This window comes from Podarcis cretensis, assembly GCF_951804945.1.
Source record: "Podarcis cretensis genome assembly, chromosome: 11".
In the NCBI taxonomy this organism is placed as follows: Eukaryota; Metazoa; Chordata; class Lepidosauria; order Squamata; family Lacertidae; genus Podarcis; species Podarcis cretensis.
Window position 1 is genome coordinate 62,031,108 of NC_137180.1, and position 21,832 is coordinate 62,052,939.

Below are 21,832 nucleotides of genomic sequence, written 5' to 3' on the forward strand. Positions count from 1 at the left end.
ACCCCTGTGCCTTTGAAAGTCTGCTCAAACCAACCTCCATGCTCCTCCCTCACTCCCCCAGCCCCCTAGTTATTAAAAATGTAGGCACCACAGACTCTAGGGGTCAATACACTGTTGTTTTGAAATTTAAACATGAATTTCCATCTCACTGACCATTTGGTTATAATGAGATGTGCTGTGAGGGGAGCTTTTCACTGCAGAACATGCATGAGTGAAGTCAGTTGATAGTAGAAACACAGGGTGTAGTAGATACTCACATCCTCCCTCTCTTTCTTTTCCTCCCTCCCTCCCTCTCTCACACATGTGCACATACTCCTAGAGCTGCTACGATCACAGATTTCTCCTGCTGAGCCATGAAATGTCAGATACGGTTAGCCATCTTGAAAGCAAACTTCCAACTCACTCTGTCTCCCTTGGGGCAGATGATTGAATCGCAGCATAAACTGCCTGATTCTAAGCCAGACCATAAGCTCATCTATCTCAGTGTTGTCAGCACTGGCTGGCAGTGGCTCTCCAGGGGTTCAGGCAAGGTTGCTTCCAAGCCCTACCTAGAGATGCCATGGGAGAATGAACGAGGGACCTTCTCTGTACAGATCAGATGCTGAGCTATGGACTTTCCCCAAAGAAGATAATGAAGGGAAGGTTTTCCTATTCCTTGTGGGGCAGGGTTAATCGAAGCTTGAGATACCCCCATTCCACAATCCCATGTTAGGGGTGAAGGAACACAAGAGGGAAAGGATCCAGTAAGGTTCTTATTCTGTTATTTCACACTTTCAGATCAGAACGCAAATCCCAGTCTCCAGATTCTGCGGTGCAGTTTCAGCGCACAAAATGTGCGTGAGAAAGTGTGTTTTGCATTTCAGAAGTGGACAAAAATGTATTTCAAAGATGAATTCACTGAAAAGTGAATGTTTTGCTTTCTTTTTCTTTTCTTTAAAAAAGAAGTATAAATAGTGTGAACAGAAGGAGTACAAAATGTGTACAGTTTAAGTGCAGACCTTTCATGCAATCATTAAAAAAAAACCTGCACTAAACAGGAGGGAATTTACCTATGATTGAGTACCATCATGATAGAAACAAGACAGAATTAGCTGCTTAGTCCATCCCTGTAAAGGGAAAGGGACCCCTGACCATTAGGTCCAGTCATGGCCGACTCTGGGGTTGTGGCACTCATCTCGCTTTATTGGCTGAGGGAGCCGGCGTACAGCTTCCAGGTCATGTGTCCAGCATGACTAAGCCACTTTTGGCAAACCAGAGCAGCGCACAGAAACACCATTTACCTTCCCGCCAGAGTGGTACCTATTTATCTACTTGCACTTTGACATGCTTTCGAACTGCTAGGTTGGCAGGAGCAGGGACTGAGTAACCGGAGCTCACCCCGTCGCGGGGATTCAAACCGTGACCTTCTGATCGGCAAGCCCTAGGCTCTGTGGTTTAACCCACAGCGCCACCCGCATCCCCTAGTCCATCCGTAGCATCACCCAAAATCTGTCCTCCCATAACCCAAGTTTATTAGCTCTCTTCATGCACCCTGGGAAGGCAAAGAACAAGTCTTTGCCCTCTTCTATGGAAGAGCCCTTCGCATTCTTTTTTTTAAAAAAATAATATTTATTACTTTTAAACACTACAAAAAAGGGGGGGAAGACAAAAAAGACAAGACAATACAATATAAAAAGATTACACAACACTAACGCAATAAACAAAACAAAACAAAACAAAAACAGTTTAGCACACATCAAACAATTTCGGTATCTTATCTTTCATTCAGTTGTTTCAACGACCTCCTCACACCTCCCTTTTTGTATTCCACTTCTATTAATTGTTTCAGCAATTCCTTTCCATCTTCCTCTAGTTTCTGTCCTATAATTATCTTAACATATTCTAACCTTATTTTTCCTTTAATACTCTAATAATCTATTTATACCTAGTTCCTTATAACATTTCTACTAAAGCCATATAACTTCATTCCAACATTTTTCTAACATTCATTAATTTTACAATATTTCTATAAATAGTCTTTAAACTTTTTTCCAATCTTCTTCCACCGACTCTTCTTGGATTCTGCCAGTCATTTCCGCCAATTTCATATAGTCCATCAACCCGGTGATCTTCTGTCCGATGCTCTTAGCTCTTTTCCGAGTCCCTTCTGCAGATCTTCTTCGTATTTATACAAAAACTTTACTTTGTCTTCTACTGATCTTATTTTTATTTTCCTTCCTTTAAAGCTGAAGAATAGACCTTGGGGAAACTCCCACCTAAAGATGATTTTATTCCTTCTCAGCAGGGCAACCAAATCTCCGTAGTTAGACCTAAGATCCAAAAGGTATTTCGGGACGTCTTTAAAAATTTCCACTCTTGGCTGTTGTACTTCTAGGTTCTTCTGGTAGTGCCAACAGTCTCTTATTCTGTTCTTCTCTTTTTTCCCTCCTCTTCCAAATCTGAAGGCCCTCACAGTTTTAAACTCTTCTTGACCCAGATCCAAGTCCCCAAAATCAGCAAATTCCTGTGTGAAGAAGTCTATCAAATTTTCCTTCTCCAATTCAGGTAGGGCTCTGATCCTCAAATTCGTCTGTTTTTCTTTAAATTCAGTCATAGCAAGCATCGACTTATGGTCATCAAGTTGCCTCTGTAAGGCTGGGACTCTCTCTCTCACCAGTTGTGTTACTTTACATTCAGCAGCAACAGCTTTCTCCCTAGCTTCCTCCGCAGTCTGCTGTATCAAAGTAGATTCCTGTATCAATTTCTGGATTGTTTCTGTATTAGTATTCACCTTTTGTCCCAGATTATTTATACTTTCTGTATTTAAGTCAATTTTAATAGTTGCAGCATCCACTTTCGCATTTGTCACATCTATTTTCTTGTTGGACGCAGGTGGCGCTGTGGGTTAAAGCCTCATCGCCTAGGGCTTGCCGATCGAAAGGTCGGCGGTTCGAACCCCTGCGGCGGGGTGCACTCCCGCTGCTCGGTCCCAGCGCCTGCCAACCTAGCAGTTCGAAAGCACCTCCGGGTGCAAGTAGATAAATAGGGACCGCTTACCAGCGGGAAGGTAAACGGCGTTTCCGTGTGCGGCTCTGGCTCTGGCTCTGGCTCTGGCTCTGGCTCTGGCTCTGGCTCTGGCTCTGGCTCTGGCTCTGGCCAGAGCAGCGATGTCACGCTGGCCACGTGACCCGGAAGTGTCTCCGGACAGCGCTGGCCCCTGGCCTCTTAAGTGAGATGGGCGCACAACCCCAGAGTCTGTCAAGACTGGCCCATATGGGCAGGGGTACCTTTACCTTTACCTTTACCTTTACCTATTTTCTTGTTAAGCTGTTCCAGTGAATCTTACTTAATGCAACCGCTAAGGCCTCTTTTAAACACAGCTCAAACAATGAAGTTAGTTTCAATTTTCAGTTACTTTTACTCCTTTTTAAATGCAGACGGAGACAGTAGAAACAATGTATTTCTCTTATTAGCTAGCTGTCAACGAACGTTCTAATCGCTGTCACTGAGCCTTCCAAAGAACGTCAGTCCTGCTAGCAGCCTGTTTCCAGGGTCTGGGCGGCGGTATTTTAACTCTCTTTGCTCTCTCCCGCAGGCATATTCAGTTCACAACTTCCCCCCCTCTTCTTCTGCCTCCAAGGGGGGGGGGGTTAATGTTCTTTACCGATGGAAATTTAGTCCTTTACAATAGGCTTTCCAAGGCTTCAGCTTGCTGCCTCAATGCTTCAGTCTATTTACAAAAGGGGAAGGCGGACTTCCTGTATTGAACCTCCCCGTTACGATACCAAATTAAACTTTTAGAAATCCAATTCTCCCGCTTCAGCTCTACTCATGGGTAATTACTTTAAAATCAAATTGTCCACAGGAAAAAGTCAGCGCTCTCCGGCAACAGCTATGCGGCTTCGCTCCATGGAAGAAGCAGGCGATTCGAAGCACCGCGGCGCTCACCCCACGTCGCTCCGGACCCCCGAAACCGGGTTTCCCCATGAGTAGGGGAGGCGCAAAAGGTGCCCGCCGAATCCCACGCTCACAGGCTTTTCCCGCCTGTGATTTTTTGTGGGTCTCTGCCTTTGCCGTGACGGCCAGACCCAAATTCCCACGAGGCAAATTCCTCCCAATCAGAGGAATTCCGCCATTACCGGAGGCACCAACCCGGAAGTGAGCCCTTCGCATTCTTGATAAAGCCGGGTTCTACCTCAGAAGCATGGTTTTTCTAGGGCTTACTGGAAGCTGAGACATTGTGTGTCTCTTCAAGTAGCTCCTTCCTCTAGTTTGCACAATAATATGTGTTTATGTGACACCAGGACTACAAAACCCATGATAAAGTGTGAGTGTTAGCTGACTACAAACAAATGCCAAGAAATCTCCAGGGCCTATAACTGAAGTCAACATTTGCAATCCTGGTCAGTGCAACTGAATGTCTGAAATCTGGGAGAAAGGGTAGCTTTCTTAAGAAAAATATCTTGCACTCAGCCAGGGAAATGGATTAGCGGACAGAATTTCTCAGGGGTTTTCCCCCTGCCTCCGTATGAAATTGACTCAAATTCACCACCACTGTTCCTTAAAATACTTTAGTGTGAAATGGCTGCAAGTCCCATTGACTTCAACAGAGGTAAATCAATTTACAACCTACAGCTTAAGTGGGTTGCAGAAGGCTGGGCTGTAAATGACTCACCCCATCATATACCTTGAGCTTGAACCAAAAATAGAACAGTTAGAGACCCAGTTTTTGGGTGCTTTTGTTCTCTCTGTTAGATGGCTTCCTCTCTCTCTCTCTCTTTTTTAACAGGGGGAGGTGGGACGGCGGTAGGTAAAAAGAGGAAGGTTGTGTCGTCAGCGAGGATTTTCCAGTTTTACATATAGAACTCTTTCCTGACACTCCGGCTCCTGAGTCAGCAGTCTGAGAGCAATAACTCCCCGTAATAAACGGCGCCAGAACACCAAGTTTGTGTGGGTAAATTTGGTTCTAAAGTGAGTGATGTGCTTCAGTGTAATCAGGCACAGTTGTTGTTTGAACACTGTAAAGTCTATGAAATATGGCCTCTCTGTTCTCTGCTTCAGGAACGGGGTGGGGAGGAGAGGAAAAGCTAGAGGAAAGCGAGCAGTGAAGAATCCAAATATAAAATCTGTGTATTAAGCCACACTGATTGCTCAAATGGGGGCGAGGAGAGTTGGGAGGGCCGCATTCACTGAGGAAGCGGGGTTCACATACTGTATTTTCATGGAACACTCGCAAATGCTATTTTGAACACTTATTTTTTAATTAGACATTAAATCCCACCTCTTGTCCTAAATGTCTTCACATTGGCTTTCAGCAAGTGGAAGATGCTAACATCATCATCATAATTTATTTATATCCCGCCCTCCCCAGACAGAGCCGGGCTCAGGGCGGCTAACACCAGTAAAATTGCAATTAAAAAATAAAATAAAAATAAACCAATTTAAAACACAGGTTAAAATATAATTTAAAATGCAGCCTCATTTTAATAGTAGCCCATAGATCAAAACCATAAGGGGAGGGAAACATAAGGGTCATACTGAGTCCAAACCAAAGGCCAGGTAGAACAGCTCTGTCTTGCAGGCCCTGTGGAAAGATGTCAAGTCCCACAGGGCCCTAGTCTCTTGTGACAGAGCGTTCCACCAAGTCGGGGCCAGTACTGAAAAGGCCCTGGCCCTAGTTGAGATCAATCTAACCACCTTGCGACCTGGGACCTCCAAGGTGTTGTCATTTGTGGAACTTATGGTCTTCTGTGGGGCATACCAGGAGAGGCGGTCCTGTAAGTAATAATAATAATAATATAATACAGTGGTGCCTCGCAAGACGAAAAGAATCCGTTCCGTGAGTCTCTTCGTCTAGCGGTTTTTTCGTCTTGCGAAGCAAGCCCATTGACGGCTTAGCGGATTAGCGCTATTAGCGGTTTAGCGGCTTTTAGTGGCTTTTAGCGGATAAGCGGATAAGCGGATAAGCAGCTTAGCGGCTTAGAAAAAGGGGGGGGGAGGAAAAAAACCCGCAGGAACTCGCAAGACATTTTCGTCTTGCGAAGCAAGCCCATAGGAAATTCGTTTTGCGAAGCACCTCCAAAACGGAAAACTCTTTCGTCTAGCGAGTTTTCCATCTTGCGAGGCATTCGTCTTGCGGGGCACCACTGTAATAATAATAGAAGGCCCTCGATGCTGGACCTCAGTGTCCGGGCTGAACGATGGGGATGGAGACACTCCTTCAGATATACTGGACCGAGGCCGTTTAGGGCTTTAAAGGTCATCACCAACACTTTGAATTGTGCACGGAAACATACTGGGAGCCAATGTAGGTCTTCCAAGACCAGTGTTATGTGGTCTCGGCGGCTGCCCCCAGTCCCCAGTCTAGCTGCCACATTCTGGATTAGTTGTAGTTTCTGGGTCACCTTCAAAGGTAGCCCCACGTAGAACGCATTAGTGGGGCCTTCTCCATGGCAGCCCCTTCATTCTACAGCTTTTAGCAAATGCTGGAAATTACACCTTTACCCTAGCTTCTGACACTTGAGATCAATATTTTCAGGACCCACCTTATTTCCGTAATTTTGATTGGCAGCCACTTGCCAGGATTTCAGGTCTCCCAGTCGATGGCAGGGATTGAATTTAGAACCTTCTTCATGCAAATGAGATGTTCTGCTATTGACTTGTAGGCCTTTCTTATATCTACGTGACTTTTGTGTCCTCGTTTGAGTCTGCTCAAGGGGTGATTAGAGGAAGGAATGGCTCCAAACTTTAGCATCCTGGAGGCCGCTAGCAAATTCTAGTTTAGACAAGAGCAACAAAAATGATGAAGGGATCTGAGCCAATGACTTATGGGGAGAGATTTAAAAAACCAAATATGTATAGCTTGGCCAAACGATGGCTGAGGGAGTGATGATATTCATCTCCATATATCTGCAGGAGGTGTAAACTCCGAAGAGGGAGATGAAGTGGTTAGGAAAGTACAAAGGGAAATTTACTAGGTGTCGTAGAAGGAAATTAAGCAAAGGAAAATTTTGGCTGAATGTCAGGAAAACTTTCCTATGGGTGAGATTACAATGATGGAAAACTACCGCTTAACATGTTAAAAGTGCTTGTTTAAATTGCAGCCCACTATCCATCTCACATGATGAAAACCCTGCTATTAAGGAAGCAAAATTCCAGATTTTTGCAGTTGTGAAAATGGAAACTGTGAAGCCATTTTTGACATCTTTTAGGGGGTTGAAAATCAACCCATGTTGACTTCTTTGATTACATACTCATTTTCCCACCTCCCCAGTTCTGTCCATCAACATACTCAAAAGATATGGTGGGTTGTGGCATGGTGGTGATATGTTGTAACTATTATGGGATGGAGTGAGCAAACAATGAACCTGACTTGTGCTAACTTCAACACACGAAAACAGTGTGTGTAAAAGGTTGTGTGGCTTGGTGCTTAGCATATCAACGATCACGGACATTTCCCTAATCATAATATCTTAAAATGTCTCTTCATGGTGAGATTACTTTGGTAATACTTTTTCAATAGAGATCATTTCCAAGCAAATTGCAAATTCCCAAAAATAATGTGATATTGGGACTGTGGGTCCCAATATTCAAATGTCTGACCACTTCCACCCAGCATTTTTTAGTTAAAAAAGAAGTCTCCCTCCCCACTAGCGGAAACTTAGCATAACAGGAAGCAGGCCAGGTTAGAATGCTTCAAGGCCAAGCAGTGATTTTCACATGGAGGGTCATCCTATCAGAAGCTTGTCCCACTTGGAACAAAATGGTACAATCCAAATGGACCATGCCACATGATATTTCTGTAGGAACAGTTCTAGACTTCAGGTCTCTTCTTTCCATCTATCATGCCTCACCCACAGTCCTGAACCTGATTCCACCCCCCTCTCTGCCAGGTCTTAATGGACTTGCCCTAATCGTGCAAATGCCATTACAGTGGTACCTTGGGTTACAGACACTTCAGGTTACACAGGTCACAGACTCCACTAACCCTGAGTACCTCGGGTTAAGAACTTTGCTTCAGGATGAGAACAGAAATTGCACGGTGGCAGCAGGGGGCCCCATTAGCTAAAGTGGTGCTTCAGGTTAAGAACAGTTTCAGGTTAAGAACAGATCTCCAGGACGAATTAAATTCTTAACCCAAGGTACCACTGTACTTACCTCTGAAGGCTACTTCAGATTTCGAGTGTGGACCTATATTTGCAAACAAGACCTGGGCTATGGAAGCCACAGTTGGCTGTTGAGCATCCGCCCTGTCGGAAGCTGACATTTGCCTTTGTGTAGCTTGTGACATGGCCCTCGCAAATCCTCGTATGCGTGGCTTGCGACGGCACTGTGACCCCATTCTTTCATTTAAAATTAAAGAAGTGCGCTCTTTGTCCTCTAACAGCGTTCTTCCCCGCAACACCGCCCCGCAAAATCTGGAAGCCAGTGAAGTCCAAGGAAATCTCTCTTCTGCAAGACATCATTGGGCAGTTAGATCAAGGCCTTGAAGGGCCCTGTGATCTTCCTGGAGCTCCTCAGAAAGAGAAGTGTTGCTCGCCCATTGAGACAAAAGCGGCTTCATCTAATGTGATTGGACACAAAAGCATTGTCAGATGTGTAAATGCAAATTTAATGAGTACCAAGGCGGGAAGGGAGGTGGCGGCTGGTGAGAGAAACTTCCAAATCAATGCAAAAATATTCGGCGCTGAAGTCATTTTGATTAAAAAAGAACACAGAGAGAGGAGACCACTTGAAATAAGCAAAAAGGGGGGGAAAGTACTAATGGGAATCTCATCCATTATTTAATCTGTTCCTTATCTGAAATATACAAAAACTGGAATCTACTATGGTGTGTGTGTTGTTCTCTTTGTGCAAAAGCAACCAGAGCAAGGGGCAGCAATTTCACTTAATATATTAAATCCAGTCTCAGGCTCGGAGCCAGATTAATAACTACAACTAGCTGGAAAAGCCCTTTATGTATATATAAAATATGTTTCTGGCTTCGTGGGTTATGTGGTTTGATTCATAAGTATCCCCACTGTTGGGCTTTATTAAATAATAATAAAAAATAGAGTAACAAGCTAGGGATGGGATGGGACCTCCTCAGATTCCTCAATACTGCCCTTGGTATAGGAAGGGGATAGGAACCGGGGGTAGAATTTGCTCAGGCTGCTTTTCACAGCAGGCGGAACTGATTTGAGATTCCCAAATTTGCCTGCAGGTTAGAACACAACTTTCAGTGGGATTGCCCACTCCTCCTGATTGTGCGGAGCAGTTTTGAGTCCCAAAGAGTGTGAACAAAAGTAAATATGCAGATTTTAGTGGAAACTGCATTTGCGAAAAATGCATATTCTATGGCAAAACAGTGTACCTAGTGCAGGGGTCAGCAAACTTTTTCAGCAGGGGGCCAGTTCACTGTCCCTCAGACCTTGTGGGGGGCCGGATTATATTTTGGAGGGGAAAAATGAAGGAATTCCTATGCCCCACAAATAACCCAGAGATGCATTTTAAATAAAAGGACACATTCTACTCATGTAAAAACATGCTGATTCCTCGACTGTCCATGGGCCGGATTGAGAAGGCGATTGGGCCGGATCTGGACCCTGGGCCTTAGTTTGCCTACTCAGGACCTAGTATGTAGCCAGGGTATGTTCTACCTCTGCTTTGAAGGCAGCTGCTAGGACTCAAAAGTGGGAAGGTGTTTTTTCACTCAGGTCCTGGTTTCCCACAAGCTATTGTGAGAACAGTATCCTGAAGTACACATTGGCCTGATGTAGCAGTCTATTCTGATGTTATTTTGTTCCTATCTTGTTATTTTCATCTGGTTGGCCAATATAAGCATAGGATGCTGGACTAGAGGAGTTTGGCTTGAACCAGATTGCCTCTTCTTGTTTTGTATTATTGGGAAAATGGGTGTGAAAGAAACATCTCCCCATGTTTATTTCCAAGAAGCTAATTCGACAACTTTTCCAGCTTGGGGAAATGAGTCCCATGAGTAGGCACACCCAATCAGAATCACAGACGTAGCATTATCCCAAATGTTGGCACCCAGGTCCATCTTTACTCAACAGATTCTGCTGTTGAGTCACCACTATTGATTCCAGTTGGTTTCCTCTCTGCCAAAGGTCTTCACCCTAATGGCAGCAATGAGGGGGCTCTTAGTGTAACTTGGAGCTGAAATCCAAGTTCCTCCCTGGAGCTTCCTCACTGTAAAAGTCACTGTCTCAGATGTCTGTGAATCTGATTGGGGGTGTGGATCCATTTGCTACACACGGAGAGCCAGTGTGGTGTAGTGGTTAAGAGCGGTGGACTCGTAATCTGGTGAACCAGGTTCGCGTCTCTGCTCCTCCACATGCAGCTGCTGGGTGACCTTGGGCCAGTCACACTTCTCTGAAGTCTCTCAGCCCCACTCACCTCACAGAGTGTTTGTTGTGGGGGAGGAAGGGAAAGGAGAATGTTAGCCACTTTGAGACTCCTTCGGTAAGTGATAAAGCGGGATATCAAATCCAAACTCTTCTTCTCCTCTTCTTCTGAAAGAGTCTGAGGATCACTGGTATCAGCAGTGCTAAGCTAGTCTGGCTAAGGGCCTGACTCAGTTTAAGGCAGTGTCCTATGACCCTATCCAGCATTTCAAATCTCTGGGCAGCTAGAAAAGTCTTCCGACATTGACGTATGCTAAATATTTGGGGGGGGGGTTGGGGGGACGACATGCAAACACACGGAGAGCCAGTGTGGTGTAGTGGTTAAGAGCGGTGGACTCGTAATCTGGTGAACCAGGTTCGCGTCTCTGCTCCTCCACATGCAGCTGCTGGGTGACCTTGGGCCAGTCACATTTCTCTGAAGTCTCTCAGCCCCACTCACCTCACAGAGTGTTTGTTGTGGGGGAGGAAGGGAAAGGAGAATGTTAGCCACTTTGAGACTCCTTCAGGTAGTGATAAAGCGGGATATCAAATCCAAACTCCTCTTCTTCTTCCTCCGAGGAGGTTGCTGAAGACAGCAGCAGAAAAGGTCTGGGGGAAAGACAGTGCTGTGTTTGATCACACCCACTCACCAGTGCAAATGACTGGGAAGTGTGTGCTATACTGAGCCCGAAATAATAATAATAATAATTTATTATTTATACCCTGCCCATCTGGTTGAGTTTCCCCAGCCACTCTAGGCAGCTTCCAACAAAGTATTAAAATACAGTGGTCTGTTAGACATTAAAAGCTTCCCTAAAGAGGGCTGTCTTCAGATGTCTTCTAAAAGTCGGGTAGTTATTCTTCTCTTTGACATCTGGTGGGAGGGTGTTCCACAGGGCAGTGCCACTACCAAGAAGACCCTCTGGCTGGTTCCCTGTAACTTGGCTTCTCGCAGTGAGGGAACCGCCAGCAGGCCCTCGACGCTGGACCTCAGTGTCCGGGCAGAACGATGGGGGTGGAGACGCTCCTTCAGGTATACTGGACCGAGGCCATTTAGGGCTTTAAAGGTCAGCACCAACACTTTGAATTGTGCTCAGAAACGTACTGGGAGCCAATGTAGGTCTTTCAAATATGCATGTTTGATTACACCCACTCACCAGTGCAAATGACTGGGGAGTGTGTGCTATACTGAGCCCCAAATATGCAAACTACAAATATTTGGCTTAGCTCTGCACCCAAAACTCAATCTCCTACGTCCCTCCCTCCCACACGCTTTTGCAGATTGCACAACGGCAGATCAGCAATGTACAACCCATCGGATAAAAAGAATGTGCATGGCTGAGGGTGCCTCTTTGTTCCCTGATTTGCCTAATCTAGTTACGGAAGCGAGTCCCCCCCCCCTTTCTTTCTGGTGGCTGCTTTCGGGACCTCTTCTTTTTTCTCCTGCACACGCGCGTGCGCATGTATTTATGAATTCATCATCTGTCATTTTTCATTAAGCCGGTTAAAAGAGACGTTTTGAAAAGCTCAGAGTTTCCGAGAGCAGCCATGTGTACTCTGTTGGAAGTAAATGAAAGCTAATTGGGGGAAAAAAGTCATGCTGGACACTGGGACAAGATGCGCCCTTTAAATGCAGATTATTGACCTGTGAAGAATGTATTGAGCAGAGCAGGGGGGACCTCAGTGGATTTGCTTTATGGCTGTGGCTAAGTGGCTAATCCTGAGACAGCAGCAGAACCAGGGGGCATTTTTCCACATTACGAAACTGACCCCGGACCATGGACTCCTACAGAAAAGGAAGTGCCATCTACTGCGCCACATGATTGTTCTATCTTACCCAATGGCAGCGGGAGTCAATGTGGCGCCCCCCAGGTGTTTTCGGACTGCATCTCCCATCGGTCCCAGTCAACTTGCCCAATGGTCAGGGATGGTGGGAGACAGAGGATGGCAATGCTTGAAGGGCAACACATTTGCTTTGTTTTCTCTGAAGGTGAGCAGCTTCTCAAGATGTTGGGCAATGGAATATCCCATCCTTTCTAAATGAGATCTTTTAAACTGAAGGTGTAGGAAACTGAACCCATGGAAAGTAAAAACCCATGATTTTATATGGAGCTATAAAGGTAAAGCGACCCCTGACCATTAGGTCCAGTCACGGACGACTCTGGGGTTGCGATGCTCATCTCACTTTATTGGCAGAGGGAGCTGGCGTACAGCATCCGGGTCATGTGGCCAGCATTACTAAGCCGCTTCTGGCGAACCAGAGCAGCGCACGGAAACGCTGTTTACCTTCCCGCCGGAGTGGTACCTATTTATCTACTTGCACTTTGACATGCTTTCAAACTGCTAGGTTGGCAGGAGCAGGGACCGAGCAACAGGAGCTCACCCTGTCGCGGGGATTCGAACCGCCCACCTTCTGATCGGCAAGTCCTAGGCTCTGTGGTTTAGACCACAGCACCACCCATGTCCCTATGGAGCTATAGGCTGATGCTAAACTTGAGTGCTTTCAACTGTATGCATGTCACAGGGCTTGTGCGAAAGGGAGACACATAACAGTACCATGCCATGCAAATTAGCTTCCAAGTAAATAGTAAATGATAATGGGTTTAAGAAAGCTTCCTCCTGGGTATAGTACTGCAGCCTTATTTGCTCTCTCTCCTGTTCCATCTCCTTATGGTATTTGGTGGGAGCCTGTAGCAGAGCACATGCAAAATGTCATTGTTCAACCCAGGTTAACAGCATTCAGCATCAAAGCTAGGAAGAGCTCTACAGAAGACCATGGAGAGCTTCTTTCACTTGGGAGTAACTCAAGGATGTCAGCATGGTCAGTGGCCAAGCATGGTTCCCACATGGTTGTCCAAAAGTGGCAACAGTCCTGTGAAAGGGTTCTAAGAGAGAAATAATAATAATAATAATTTATTATTTATACCCCGCCCATCTGGCTGAGTTTCCCCAGCCACTCTGGGCGGCTCCCAATCAGTGTTAAAAACAGTACAGCATTACATATTAAAAACTTCCCTGAACAGGGCTGCCTTAAGATGTCTTCTGAATGTCAGGTAATTCTTTATCTCTTTGACATCTGATGGGAGGGCGTTCCACAGGTCGGGCGCCACTACCGAGAAGGCCCTCTGCCTGGTTCCCTGTAGCCTCACTTCTCGCAATGAGGGAACCGCCAGAAGGCCCTCGGCGCTGGATCTCAGTGTCCGGGCTGAACGATGGGGGTGGAGATGCTCCTTCAGGTATACAGGACCGAGGCCGTTTAGGGCTTTAAAGGTCAGCACCAACACTTTGAATCGTGCTCGGAAACGTACTGGGAGCCAGTGCAGATCTCTCAGAACCGGTGTTATGTGGTCCCGGCGGCCACTCCCAGTCACCAGTCTAGCTGCCGCATTCTGGATTAATTGCAGTTTCCGGGTCACCTTCAAAGGTAGCCCCACGTAGAGCGCGTTGCAGTAGTCCAAGCGTGAGATAACCAGAGCATGCACCACTCTGGCGAGACAGTCCGCAGGGAGGTAGGGTCTTAGCCTGCGTACCAGGTGGAGCTGGTAGACAGCTGCCCTGGACACAGAGTTAACCTGCGCCTCCATGGACAGCTGTGAGTCCAAAATGACTCCCAGGCTGTGCACCTGGTCCTTCAGGGGCACAGTTACCCCATTCAGGACCAGGGAATCCTCCACACCTGCCCGCCTCCTGTCCCCCAAAAACAGTACTTCTGTCTTGTCAGGATTCAACCTCAATCTGTTAGCCGCCATCCAACCTCCAACCGCCTCCAGGCACTCACACAGGACCTTCACCGCCTTCACTGGTTCTGATTTAAAGGAGAGGTAGAGCTGGGTGTCATCTGCAGCCAAACCATATATAGTGGACGCTCGGGTTGTGAATGTGATCCGTGCGGGAGGCATGTTCACAACCTGCAGCGCCACATCTGTGCATGCGTAGATTGTGATTTGGTGCTTCTGCGCATGCGCAAAGCCCGCTTTAGCGCTACTGCGCATGTGCGGCCGTCGAAACCCGGAAGTAACCTGTTCTGGTACTTCCGGGTTTTGGCGCATCCGTAACGCAAAAAAACGCAACCTGAAGGGTCTGTAACCCGAGATATGACTGTATTTAAAGCACTCATGGCTTTAAATATGGCTTTAACATCAATGGCTTGTCCCAAAGAATTATGGGAACCGTAGTCTGTCCATGGTGCTGACTTCAAAGACCTTCAATTCCCAGCACCCTTCACAAGCGAGGAAAGCTTTCAGCATTTGGGACTTTTTAGTTCCCAGAAAAGGCGAGTAAGAGGCAACATAACAGAAGTTGATAAAATGTGCACAGCATGGAGAAAGCATGGAGAGAAAAGCCTTTCTCCCTCTATCATAACACTAGAGCTCATGGGCTTCCAGTGATGCTGAATGTTCCATAGTTAAACTATGGAACTCCCTGCCACAGCAGGCAGTGATGGCCACCAGTTGAGATGGCTTTCAAAGAGGACTGGACAAATTCATGGAGGAGAGAGCTCTTGGTGGCTGCTAACCATGATGGCTCTGCTCTGCTTCCATAGTCAGAGGCAGCAATTCTTCTGAATATCAGTTGCTAAAAACTGCAGGATAGGAGAGTGCTTTTTGGGTGACAGTTTCCCACAGGCATCTTGTTGGCCCCTATGAGAACAAGATGTTGGGTCATTGGCCTGATCCAGCAAACTCCTCTGGTGTTCTTTACTAAAGTTCCCAGGACTCTCCAAGGGTATCAAAGTGGTGTAAAGTGCTTTAAATGGATGTTATCCAAAAAGCACTTTTCAATACAGTTATACCTTGGATCACGAATGCCTTGGTACTTGTACGTTTTGGCTCCCGAATACCGCAAACCCGGAAGCGATTGTTCTGGTTTGCAAACGTTCTTTGGAACCCGAACGTCCAACAGTGCTTCTGTGGCTTCCTGCAGCCAATCAGAAGACACACTTTGGTTTCTGAATGTTTTGGAAGTTGAACGAACTTCTGGAACGGATTCCGTTCAACTTCCAAGGTACAGCTGTATTCCTTTTTTAAAAAAATCACATTGCATGTTACTTGTAAGCTGCTTTGGTAGGATTTATATCGTTCCCCAAAAGGATTAAAAGGCCATTTGCACACATCTCAAACTGAGGCTTGCTTAAGATGATCACACAATGAGAAAAACCTAGATCACCAAATGAGGTGAGACTGGATCCAGAAATCTTCTGGAGCAGACCTCTTTATTAACTGCAACTCTGGAGCCACAAGACCTCATTTGTCTTATTTTTGGGGGTGGTGAGGATGGCCCTCTCTTTGTTCAGACAAGCTCCTTTTGGAAACCAAGATAAATTGATACATTTGGCATGTGCCAGTTTATGAGCATCTACACAGCTGCAGTGGTATAGCTAAATCAATTTTAAATCATACCCTCCGTTAAATCAATGGAATTTGACGTGGAAGAAGGCCTCCTGAGAGGCAGCGCTCGTGTTCCTTGGGGAAACGAAGCTCATTAGTCTTCCATAGTCAACAGATTTCATCCACACACTCTAGGACAGCTCTTTAAAGCTTGTTTAATGGGCTTCAGATACTATTAAAATGCTTGTTTAAAAGTGTCTTTTAAAAAAATAATAATAATGGAAAATTCATATATCATCTGCCCCTCCTCAAAGGAAAAAAGAATGTTGTGCCCCCCTCAACCATCCGCTGTCAACAAGTTTTTCATGCAAAAGAGAATGTTGGTGCCCTGGAAATGCATTGCTTCTGGCTCTCTGGGACATAACACCCCCAAACATTGACTTTTCAGGCTCAAGCCTAAGGATGCGGGACAATTTTGGTTCAATTTGCATTTCAAGGCAAATTTGGCTCATTTTTACTTTCTGAAACAATAGCTGATCTGAAACACATCCATTCTTTGAAATTTGCAGCGTGCTTCCCCTGCCGAGTGACGTGGACAGAAATGCATATACCAGGGGAAAGTGAGCATAAAATGCATATATTGGTGCAGATATCACCAGGGGAAATTGATTAGCAAAAATGTGTGTATATGGCAAAATCACATGCAAATTTGTGTGCTTGAATTTCACACTAAAATGCTGGTTTTCATGACGGCACTTTAAAAAAAATAATGCAAACTGATGTGGACTGAATTTAAAATAGGAAGAATCAGAAACACAGAAAAACTGAAATGGACAGATATATCCTACTGGAGCCCTTGATGTCTAAAAGCCAGAACCTGCCACTGGAGGCTTGATCTGGAGACATCCTAAGATGGACATCCTAAGATGGTTAAGGAACTCAGTCCTCTAACTGGGGAGTTGCCTGGTCCAAGTCTTCTTTTAATGAGAGAGAATCCTTAGGAAAGAGAGCAAATGGGGCAGGTGGGAGTCATAGATATCCATCCATCATGAGCCCCTGGATAGCAGACTTACCTGTTAGGGTTTGATGTGCTGTATTTCTGTTTAAGAGGGACGCGGGTGGCGCTGTGGGTAAAACCTCAGCGCCTAGGACTTGCCGATCGCATGGTCGGCGGTTCGAATCCCCGCGGCGGGGTGCGCTCCCGTCGTTCGGTCCCAGCGCCTGCCAACCTAGCAGTTCGAAAGCACCCCCAGGTGCAAGTAGATAAATAGGGACCGCTTACCAGTGGGAAGGTAAACGGCATTCCGTGTGCTGCGCTGGCTCGCCAGATGAAGCTTGTCACGCTGGCCACGTGACCCGGAAGTGTCTGCGGACAGCGCTGGCTCCCGGCCTATAGAATGAGATGAGCGCACAACCCTAGAGTCTGTCAAGACTGGCCCGAACGGGCAGGGGTACCTTTACCTTTACCTTATTTCTGTTTAAATCATTGCAATTATTTCTACATTTTCATCTATTCCTACCTGCATTCTATTATTCATATAAATCAGCACATGCAGATATGTGTAAGCTCTGATCCTCATTTGGGATGACATATCCATTTCTTCAGAGAGGGGTTGGTGGCCAAATGTCCCTCCTAATACAATATGGACTGTCAGTCAGACTTCTGATCAGCATTCAGAAGCTACCTGAGGTACGTGCTTCAGGAGATCACTTGCTGACCTCAGGTGTCATCAGGTTCTGATGAAAATGGTGGACATTCTCTGAGCTTCTCTCCCTCCAGCTCCCTGATAATTTGTTAGAATATGCAGAACCAAGAGGGAAACCCAAGAGGGAAGGTGGAGCATGTAGTCTGCTCCCCGCCATGTCGAGTGAAACCATGACCTGGTGTTGGCAGAAGTGAGCAGCCGTTTAAATTTCCCAGCATGCACAGGGAGCAATGCGACATCAGTGGCGTTGTGAGAAATTAAATGGCTGCCTGTAGAATCTGCCAAGTAGACCCAGGAGCTTGTTGGAGGGAGCTTCAGATCAAACCTGGAGCCGGTGAAGGCACAGGAAACTGTGTGTTGAGTCACACACCATGGGTCCATCGAGCCAAAATCTCAGGCCAAAGTTTGGCACTTAGTGGGTCCCAGAAGCTGCTCTTGGGTGCCTGATTCTAGGCTTGTCTGAAAGCCTGCAGTCCCTCTGGCTTATTTCCTAGGTTGAGCTGCCCTCCTTTCTGCCATGTCACTGTTTTCCCTCTACCACATGGCTGCTTTCTTTACTCCTCTCTCTCTCTCTCTCTCTCTCGCTCGCTCGCTCGCTCGCTCCCCGCTCCCCTCTCCCCTCCCCCCTCCCCCGCCACCATTCCTCCCAATAATGCTGCCTCAGCAAAGTTGGCTGGATGTGGGGTGGGAATAGGTTGTGGCCTGGATGACAGATGCTTAGGAAATTAGAGGTGGAAACAGCCGAGTCAGGGACCAAATTATTTGTAATCCCAGGATTGTATTTAGTTCAATAATCACCGTAAGACCCGCTAAGTCTGGAAATGAAGCCTGAGGGAGAAAGAAGTTAAGGAAATCTGTTCGACTTCTTAAAAGTGCTCACAAGAAAGATTCTCTCTTGCTCTCCCCCCCCCACCCCACAACTTTCCAGTGAAAGGCAGGCAATTAGATGAAAAATGGCCCATCTTCTTTTCCTTGCCTGCCTACTTTGGGCACCTCAAATTGACCTCTCCATTATGTCCAACGACCGGTGGAGCATGATACCGATTTAAAGACGGCCACGGAGGAAACCAATTTAGGTTTTGGCTGCCTTGACAGGAGCAGGCCTGTCAAACCTGGGATTTGGCCGTACTGGGATTTGGTCCATGATATCATTGCAGAGAAGCTGATAAAATGTGGGCTGAATGAGGTGGATTTGCAGCTGGTCAACTAACCGAACCCAAGGAGTGCTCCCTAATGGTTCCTAGTCATCCTGGGGAAAGTGACAAATGGGCACTGCAGGGTTCTGTCCTGGGCCCGTTGTTATTCAGTGTCTTTAAAAACAACTTGGATGAATTGAGGGAATGCACATCAAGAGCATGGGACATGGGTGGCGCTGTGGTCTAAACCACAGAGCCTAGGACTTGCCGACCAGAAGGTCGGCGGTTCAAATCCCCACGACGGGGTGAGCTCCCGTTGTTCGGTCCCTGCTCCTGCCCACCTAGCAGTTTGAAAGCACATCAAAGTGCAAGTAGATAAATAGGTACTGCTCCGGCAGGAAGGTAAACAGCGTTTCCATGCGCTGCTGTGGTTCACCAGAAGTGGCTTAGAAATGCTGGCCACATGACCCAAAAGCTGTACGCCGGCTCCCTCGGCCAATAAAGCAAGATGAGCGCCGCAACCCCAGAGTCGGTCACGACTGGACCTAATGTTCAGGGGTCTCTTTACCTTTACCTTTACATCAAGTTTGCAGGTGACATCAAACTGGGAGGAGTAGCTTATGTTACAGAATTGGGATTCCAGATGACTTTAATGGGTTGGAGAGCTGGGCCCAAAGTAACAAAATGAATGTCAACAGGGACAAATGTAAAGTTCTGCACTTAGAACCAGATTCACAAATAGAAGATGAGAGGCACCTGGCTTACCAATAGTACATGTGAAAGGGATTTAGGGGTCTTAGTGTGCCACAAGCCAAACATGAACAACAGTGCGATGCTGCTGCAGTGTGTGTTTCTGTGTGTGTGTTTGTACATCTAATGTTATTCTAGATTGGATCAACAGAATTCTAGTGTCCTGGTCAAGGGAAGTCATAGTACAGTGGTACCTCAGGATGAAAACAGGATCCGTTCCGGAGCCCCGCTCGCATCCTGAATGGAACGTAAGACGCGACGGCACGTCTGCGCATGCACGGGTCTCATTTGGCCCTTCCGCGCATGCGCATGACGTCATTTTGAGCATCTGCGCATGCGCTCCGTTACTTCTGGGTTGCCATGGAGCGCAACCCGAAAGCGCTCAACCTGAAGCACATTCAACCCGAGGTATCTATTCTGCCTTCATCAGACCACATCTGGAATACTGTGTCCAATTCTGGGCACCACAGTTTTAGAAGGATGTTTACAAGCTGGAAGGTGTGCAGACAGAGGAGGGCGACCAAGGTGAACAAGGGTCTGGAAATCAAGCCTTATAAAGAATGGTTGAGGAAGTTGGGGTGGGGTATGCTTAGCATGGAAAGGAGAAGCTTGACAGGAGATATGATAACCACTTCAGCTCTCTAAAGGGCTGTCAGTTAGAAGATGGAGCAAGCTTCCCCCCCTCCTGCTCTGTAGGGCAGGACCCAAACCAGTGGATTCAATTTACAACAAATTCGATTCTGACTAAACATCAGGAATAACTTTATGGTGGTAAGAGCTGTTCGACAGTGGAACGGACTCCCTTGGAAGGTGATGGACTCTCCTTCTGTGGAGGTTTTAAGAAGGGGTCCGATGGCCATCTGTCAAAATACTTTAGTTGAGATTGCTGTCTTGAAGGGGATTGGACTAGATCACCCTTCAGGTCCCTTTGATCTCTGTGGCAATAGTAGTAATTGCTTCTGCCTGCACTAACACATATTAATGCTACCCTGGGCATATTTGATGATACTCAGACACAGGGGGAAATGGGACAGTATCCATGCCACTCCAGATGTCATCATTCATTACACCCTCCATGATTTCCCCCTTGTTTCTGTTTAGCCAATTTTGAGCTCTTCATTAAATAGCCTTTAGCAGACACCAAGGGTGCCGGAATCTCGTACCCACTTCTAAATTATTCACATTCTTGCATCTCTGAAAAAAGGAAAAAAGGAAATCAATTTGGCCTAATTTCTGTCAAAAAGCAAATATCATTAGATCACTTAAAATAGGGTTACTTCTGTGTGGATGTTGCCAGTATCTTTCTCTGTGTGTGTTGAGTTTTTGAAATTAAACATGGATGTGAGTTTCCTGTAAGGCCATAAATCTCACTTCTTTGAGGACAGGGTATGTGAGGGGGAGGAATATTAAAATACAAAATATAGTCTTGTGGAACAGAGGGCAGTTTTGCAATGTGACAGAAGGTTAAGGCTATCGGTGGCTACCATTTCCACTGTCAGAGTCAATACGCCTCTCGATGCCAGTAGCTGCTTGTGGGGTTCCAACAGGCATCTCGTTGGTCACTCGACTAGGTGGTCCACTGGCCTGATCCAGTGGGACTCTTCTTATGCCCTGTTGCTGCCAGAGGTGAAGAAGCAGGTGGCATGCACACAACCCTTTCCACACAAAAAAGCTGACTGGGTTGGCAGCAGCATCTTACTTCAGCACTGGGGCAGTGGACAGCCTGGGAAACACACACAGTGCTGTCCTCCAGCACCTCCCTGCTTCTCTCTGCTCCTTGGCATCTGCTGTTTGAGGTAAGGTAAAGGTAAAGGGGGGGGACGCAGGTGGCGCTGTGGGTTAAAGCCTCAGCGCCTAGGACTTGCCGATCGAAAGGTCGGCGGTTCGAATCCCTGCGGCGGGGTGCGCTCCCGCTGCTCGGTCCCAGCGCCTGCCAACCTAGCAGTTCAAAAGCACCTCCGGGTGCAAGTAGATAAATAGGGACCGCTTACCAGCGGGAAGGTAAACGGCGTTTCCGTGTGCGGCTCTGGCTCGCCAGAGCAGCGATGTCACGCTGGCCACGTGACCCGGAAGTGTCTCCGGACAGCACTGGCCCCTGGCCTCTTAAGTGAGATGGGCGCACAACCCCTGAGTCTGTCAAGACTGGCCCGTACGGGCAGGGGTACCTTTACCTTTACCTTTAAAGGTAAAGGGACCCCTGACCATTAGGTCCAGTTGTGACCAACTCTGGGTTTGCTGCGCTCATCTCACTTTACTGGCCGAGGGAGCCGGCGTACAGCTTCCGGGTCATGTGACCAGCATGACTAAGCCGCTTCTGGCGAACCAGAGCAGCACACGAAAACACCATTTACCTTCCCGCCAGAGCGGTACCTATTTATCTACTTGCACTTTGACGTGCTTTTGAACTGCTAGGTTGGCAGGAGCAGGGACCGAGCAACAGGAGCTCACTCCGTCACGGGAATTTGAACCGCCGACCTTCTGATTGGCAAGTCCTAGGCTCTGTCGTTTAACCCACAGTGCCACCCGCGTCCCACGCTGTCCGAGGTAGCCAC

General features: G+C 46.9%; 1 protein-coding gene across 13 annotated transcripts in view; it reads left to right on the forward strand.

Moving 5' to 3' along the window:
- Window positions 1-21,832, forward strand: part of CELF4 (CUGBP Elav-like family member 4) — an 828,893-nt gene that overhangs the window by 215,111 nt on the left and 591,950 nt on the right. The gene's annotated exons all lie outside the window — the stretch shown is intronic.